This window comes from Schistocerca gregaria, chromosome 11 (genome assembly GCF_023897955.1).
Source record: "Schistocerca gregaria isolate iqSchGreg1 chromosome 11, iqSchGreg1.2, whole genome shotgun sequence".
NCBI lineage: Eukaryota > Metazoa > Arthropoda > Insecta > Orthoptera > Acrididae > Schistocerca > Schistocerca gregaria.
In genome coordinates, this window is record NC_064930.1 from 148512354 (window position 1) to 148519546 (window position 7193).

General features: G+C 41.0%; 1 long non-coding RNA gene across 1 annotated transcript; it reads left to right on the forward strand.

Moving 5' to 3' along the window:
- Positions 1–236: 236 nt before the first annotated feature.
- LOC126295283 (uncharacterized) lies at positions 237–6856 on the forward strand. The gene is made up of 2 exons (XR_007552427.1): positions 237–1980; positions 2233–6856. It is a non-coding gene; the product is annotated as an uncharacterized LOC126295283 (long non-coding RNA).
- Positions 6857–7193: the final 337 nt, after the last annotated feature.

A 7193-nucleotide genomic window follows, 5' to 3' on the forward strand; every position in this document is an offset into this window, starting at 1 on the left:
TCTTTAGGACCATCTCCTGCTGAAGTTCTTCTGCAGGTGGGATGGGTGCAGGTTGGTCCACAAGTTTGACTGGTGCACAGAGTTCTTCTTTCTCAGCGACTTTTGGTCGCTTGGGGCACTTGTAAGATAAGGCCGAGTGGTCACCTTCACAGTTTGAGCACTTCTCTGGGTTTTTAACATCACACCGGGTAAGTTTGTGGTCACCTCCGCACTGTGGACACTTTGGCCGGGCCTCGCAGTTGTCGGTCATTTATGCACCCGCTTCTGCTCCGCTGAAAGTGTCTTGGGGGAGGGCGATCGAGGGTGGGGGTGGTCGCACTAGTGAATGTTCCAGTTCAGTCCCACTTGCTGTCACCGTAGGGTAGCTGTGGGCTGATTTGGCCCGATCTACACGTACGCGGGTATCGGGGCTGCGCCACCGGCCCAGGTACGGAGATTACCCTACTCTGGTGGGAGGAGGCAGCGCTGGCTGCTGTGCGACGCTAGTGTATTGACAATTTTGCTTGTCTACCCGCTTGCGCTAGGTAGAGGAACACGACACTTTTGCTTGTCTGCCTGATTACTCGGACACACCGACACGACAAAATTGTGACACACGACAAAATTGCTCTTTTGGAGTGCACCTCGGTGTGGGAGGTGCGATGGCACTATTGCCTTCTCGTTGTTCTTCGCTGTTGTTGAAGAGGACGGCTGGTCACCGCATGGGCTAGCGCTTTGTTCCGCAGCGGCTGCGATGTTCCCGTCGGTGCAGTGGTGGGTGCGCGGGCACTGCGCTAGCTCGACGAGTGCTGCTGCGCGGCTCTCGGTCCGCTCCCGTGGCTCTTCTCCCGATCTAACCGAGGATCTGGGGCAGTATTTATGTATGTCTGGTGTAGGCCGCTCCCTCGCCGGTCCGCGCCCGCCCGGCCGCCCCCTCGCTGGTCCGCGCCTGTTTTGATAATCTTCCGCCGTCGTGACATCTCTCTTGTTCTCTGTTCCAATTCCGTGTTGCCCCCGGACTATGTTCTGGAGTCTTATCTGGTGGAATGTCGTCTCCAGTCTGTTGCGCTCACAGCTCCATCTGGGACCTATCTGCTTGTACCTCAGCTGCAATGGTAGAGGTCTTGTGTTGTCTCCGTTGCACTTTCAGAAGATCCAATGCTGGATTCCAGGCAGAGCTGAGTTGATAACCAGTGTCCCAGTTGATGGGATTTTCAGTGACTTTGATCTCCATCGATTCTTTTATGATGCTGTCCCAAAATCTTGGGGTCTGCGTCAAAATATTGGTTTTGTTGTAGTCCATCGCATGATCTAGTTCCAGACAGTGTTCTGCTATAGCAGATTTGGTGACCTGTCTGAGTCCAGTATGCCTCTGATGATCTTTGCATCTTATGTGGTCTGGCCAATGTATGACATTCCACACTGGCATGGTATGCTGTAAATGCCTGGCTTCTGAAGCCCCAAGTCATCCTTTACACTGCCCAGTAGTGCACCAATTTTATTAGGAGGGCAGAACACACTTTTGATGTTGTGTTTCCTAAGGATCCTGCTGATTTTAGCACAGATTGGTCCAGCGAATGGCAGATAAGCTATTTTCTTGGCCTCATCCTGTTCTTCTTCTGGGTCCTGCGGTTGTTTGGCAGGATGGAGGGCCTTTTGAATGTCTCTGTTGGAATATCCATTTCTTCTGAACACCTGTTGTAGACGTTCCAATGCCAGGCTGTCAGGGTCTGACAGGATCCGTGCCCGGTGGACCAGAGTTTTGTAGCGAAACATTTCCTCTCCCAGTAGATAGTGCATAGTGTTCTCCACCTACCTTGCTTTGCTTGTTCAATATTGTCTTCCCAGTAGCTGTGTCCATCTCACCTAAATCACACTGCAGTTAAGAAGCCAGGATCCTAGGTTAAGTTTTCCAAAATAAAAAGTCAAGACTGTATTCTTTGTCGAACACTTATGACAACCACAGTGCGATTTATTTGTTATCACTCTCGCACAATATTCGTGTGACTGGGCCTCTTACACTTAATAATCGTCACATTAGGTAGGTCAAAAACTTCCAGTCTCTAACAATGTTCACAATATGCGTTAAATGTCCAAAGCCGAATACAGTTCCTTTTTTGGTACCGACCGGTAAAGTCGAGCTTCTGTTTAAAGTATTATTACATCACATTCCGGCACTGACTTGCTGCACTTTTGCTCTGTGAAAATCTGATCGAGAACTAACCGAGAATTGCACCACCTCGGACCTTATAGACGAGTGCTTGAATATTTGACCGTTTATGTTAATACATCATACTTTATAATTTCCCAGGATTAAAATGATCCTTTCTAATTGGTTTTGAAGTTGACTGTTGGGTTTTATTACTTAAATAATACGAGTGAGCTGTATAAATTGAAATATGCAGGACTAACATATGCATCTGCAGTGGGAATTCCCGACTTGTAACTGTGGCAGCCCTCTTGAACAGTAATTTTTACCTACTACAATTTACTTCATTCTTAATTAATACAGTTACAAAGTTGAGTCTGGAGTGATTTTATGTATAAAAATCTCGGTAGCAAAAGTATCAAAACAGATCTCGGAATTATTCAGTAGTTCGGTCAAAATTGGCACTGAAAGTCATACAGGCTACAGGTTTAGAGTCTTAATATCTATTTGACTAATAGACTTTAGGTTAATTTAAACACTTTGCTGGAGTCAGTAAAATTTAGGCTTTCTTTTGGATGCAGTCTTATAGCTGAATTCGATCTATTAGCTCATTAAAATTTTACTTAATATGTATTGCACAATATATGTCATTGTTCATAACGTTTAATAGGATGCATTTCCATTAAAACTAATTAGGTCATTACTTTCAGAATAGACATTAGAATGTACTGAAATAATAGATTTTAAATTAAACTATTTCTGAATTCTGTGCTATGAGGCTGAAAGCCATAGAATCTGTAGCCGGAATCTGAGTAGTGAAAATGAAAAAAAAAACAAAAGTTCATTGCTCAACTAAGTTACTGAAGGAGAGTAAAACTAAAACAGGATAGCGGTGGGCAACCCTACTTCGTTACACGTGGAGGGCATCCGTGGGCCAGAAAGACAGAAGTCAGAAGATGTGGGATCCAGGCAGTAGGGTGGAGGAGGCAGCCGGTTGAAGTTCCACGAGTTGCTCTCGGGTGTGCAGAATCCTCGCATCATCATCGAGAAAGAGAGGTTCGTTCACATATTTTGTGGTAATAGACACGCTGAGGTTGTTCTTTCAGTTTTATGAGGGTAGCACAATATACTACGTAGTCGGTTGCAGTGCCACTAGGGCGGATATTAAACAGAATAACGCCTTCAATGTTCTAGAAGGCCATCACAGTAACTTTACTGGCTGTGGGTGTTGCACTGAACTTTTTCTTTGGAGGACAGGTCGTTTGGCACCACTGAATGAATTGCCGTTTTGTGTCCGGTTGAAAGTGGTGAACTCGTGTTTCATTGCCTTTGATGACGGTAGACAAAAAAGTCACACTCGGCCTTGTAACGTACGAGCAGTTCCGTACAGGAGGTCCTCTGTAGTTCCGTACAAAGGGTCCTTCTGTGCTCTTTACAGCCTCCTGTTAGACGGGAAGTAACCCACTGGGCACACTTCTCAGAGTACCCCGACTGGTGGGTGAGCGTGTCGGCACCACCAGTGAAGACGTGCAGTCGTGCAACGGGGTGTCCGGTAGTGGACTGTCGATCTCCTCGACTGAACGTCCGCACGTTCCAACATTGCAGGAGTCACTGATGTGTGTGGCTGGCCGGCACACGGGAGACGGGATGTTTGTGTGGCCTCGTCACGATGACGACACGCCTCGCCCGACGACTCGCCGTGCCTCTGTTCGTTGCCGGGTCTCCGTAGACGTTCCCCGAGTGCCTGTGAATATCTGCGTTCCTCTGGTTTTCACCGAAAGTGACTGACAGATCCGTGCTTGGAGCACGCCTCCATTACAGACGCCATTTTGAAGGCTGTGTTTAGTGCCACCACCTGTTGGATCTTCGTGCAACTACAGGGACTGAACTGGGAATATTCCACAGTTTTCCATAACAAAGTCAGCACTTTTTCAACTGAAATTGACAGAGAAAAAAATGTGGTGCATTACTTACTAAATGCCCCTTTTATAAAATACAGGTGTGCCTAATGGATTAATACAAGGTACTAAAGTAGTTATGAAAATACAACGCTTCTCCATAGTATCAGTAATATATTAAAACATTTCCAGGCCATAAAAATTAGTTATCCTAAAGATTCTGCTTTACAAATATTTTTCCAAATATAATTTTTCGTGAAATAATTAATAATACTGTTATGTTTCTAAAATGTGTTTAGCTTTTTCATAAAGATATCTATATTTTCTAAAAACTAAGTGTACACTGTCATTAAATGATGTATTTATTTTGTAACAACTAAGTACACAGTGTCATTTTCTCATGGCATATTTTGAAATTATTAAACTTTCCTAACTATGTAAGCATCTTTTGCTTATATTATGTTTCAAAAGTTTGTAATCATAAAAATGTAAGTTCATTTAGAGTTACCTGTACTCATAAAAGCAGAATCTGCTTTACTTATGTTTTATGACTAAGAAGTTTGAACATGGTTTAAATTCTATTTGAGTTTTGTGTCAAAAACAACACTTCAGTAGACACTTCTTGTGAGCTTTTTCTCATACTGCTAATGAACTGAGCATTTAGTGTTAGTTTCCCCATATGCGCCTTCATAGAAAACACTCTTAAATTCTAGCAGATGAACAATTTAAATTTTTAATGTTGTAATAAATCAGCATGTGCAATGCTAGTGTGAAGAAGGATTTTCACTTTGTTATTTAAGAGCCAGAGAAAATGCGATAAGCCTGAATTGTGGACAGCACGTATACAACGTTTTGTTACATTGTTATTCGAACTTTTGGTTAACACTGGCACTGTCCAAGCCGGACAAATATGTACTGAAATAGCCATGACAAATGCTAAAAGAGTAAAGTATTAAAATACCAAACTCCAAGAATGATTTTTACATAATACTGTAAAGACTGACCTCACAAGTATGATCAAACAGTGTCAGTTCAGTGTCCAACGGACATGTAACAAAGCAATTTGGGATCTCTTTACTTCTTTTCTTGTTTTGCCATCTGCCTCCTTAAATTCATTTTTGATATAAATTTCGGAATAAGCTGCATTTTCAGAAAAGAGAAAGGTTGGCCCTCGGTCTTAAGAAATATAGCACCAGAAGAAACTGCTGAAAAGAAAGAATTTTGATATATTCAGTTAATTGAATGAGTTATGTTTTAATTGTAATTTCTGTAACCTAAACATCGAACAATGTGCAGTTTCAGCTCCTATTATTGTGAGGATTTATTAAGGCCCAATTTTTGGCCCAGAGACAGTCCACAGTCTCTCTCTCTCTCTCTCTCTCTCTCTCTCTCTCTCTCTCTCTCTCTGTTTCTTTTTTTTTCATTACACAGAATGTCACTCATGTGCCAATTATAACTTTCACTGTTTTAGTGAACAAAACAATCTACAGATATACTATGGTTGCACAGAGGTAGGTGTGTTTTTTTGATTACATTGCATAGCCTATACAGAGTTGTCAGTTTTAAAAAAACCTACTTTAGCTGTAATAACTACAGAATTATCCACTAAATTTTCATGTATGTGGAAATACATACTTATAAAAAAAATAGTTATCATATGAACAAAGAAAGTGTCCCTTCAGTTTGTCATTGAGAATTTTCCTCGTTGCTTTCTGTGGTGTACAAAAATTTTAACCTGCTCATTAAATCCATTGTGTGTTTTTGAAAGTTGTATAATATCGTCAGATCTATGTTTACCAATGGGTGTCCAGTGTTTTGTGTGTTGTTACATTGCTGATTCGTTATGTCTGTTAACAGTTGCGTTCAATGTATCTAATTCAAAAATTCCTGCCAGTTGTAGGTTTTACATGTGCTTTTTTTATATTACTGAGTCCAGAATTTATCACTTTCATTGTTTAAGATGCAAACTAATGTCTGTTAGTGGACAAAGCTGCTTTAATTTTCTCTATAACGTTCATATTTGGCAGTGGAGCCACTGGAACAAATTATAAAGGTAAACATAATAAAAAAATAATGTGAAGGTCAATGGCAGAGCTGACAGAACAATACGTAGCAAGCACAAACAGCAGCTGAAGTACACCACTATTTGGACTTTAAGACATATGACAAACCACCCCTTTTTTAGGCCATAACTGCTAATGCGATGTGCAGGATAATCTGGCAGGGTTGCTTATCTTTCGTTAATGCATACATCCTCATTGAATGAGACCTGCAGGATGTAATGAGTGAATAAGTTAGTTTTCTTGTGTTCTCTAACTCACACCAAAACTTTTAGGAAAACTGGATGTGTGGAAAACAGCTTTTAGTGCTGCCTTACATGTCAGTGATGTGTGAACTTGCATTTCTGTACAAAAAAATGTCAGTTTTTTGGTTGGTTGTCTGGATAAAGGTTGCCATGTATTCTTAACATATCTCATGTTGAATTTCATGGGAATAAGTGATTCCATTCACTGCAACACTTGTAAGGATTCTCAAATTTATGTGCCTATAAACAAAATGGTATTTTATTGTAATTGTTTTCTGAATTTCTATCTAAAATTTTAACCCCATGTTTTATGACTGGTAATAAAATAGCTGTTGGCTATCCAGTGTGACAAACAGGTTAACTGTATGGGTGTATGTACCAACAGCAGCAGTGTCAGTTGGACTGATGCTCGTACGTTTGATAGTTATATTGGAATGTGTGATTTAATTAAATTGACTCTACATTACCACCTGTAACATTATGTAATTGTGGGATTGGAATCAAGTAAATTGTGAGATGACTTCAGTTCAGTGTACTGTTTGATTCTTGTATCATTAGTGTATATAAAGCATTGATATTGTACAACCATTTCGGCTAGTTCTAACAAATTTCGCTTTATTTCCATTCCTGTTTTTCCAACATCACTAACAATTTTTTAGCAGCTTGCCACACGGTTTAATGTTGTTAACGTTATTATTTCTTCATCAGCCAATTTCTGGCCTCATTTTCATAATCTGCCACCACATAATCACTCCTTTTAATACATTTACATGCAATTTTTTTTTTAGAAATTTTCCTGAATTTCTCCACCCTTAAATGTGTTTTGGAGGCAACACAACCACCTAACCTTTGTGCACATCGT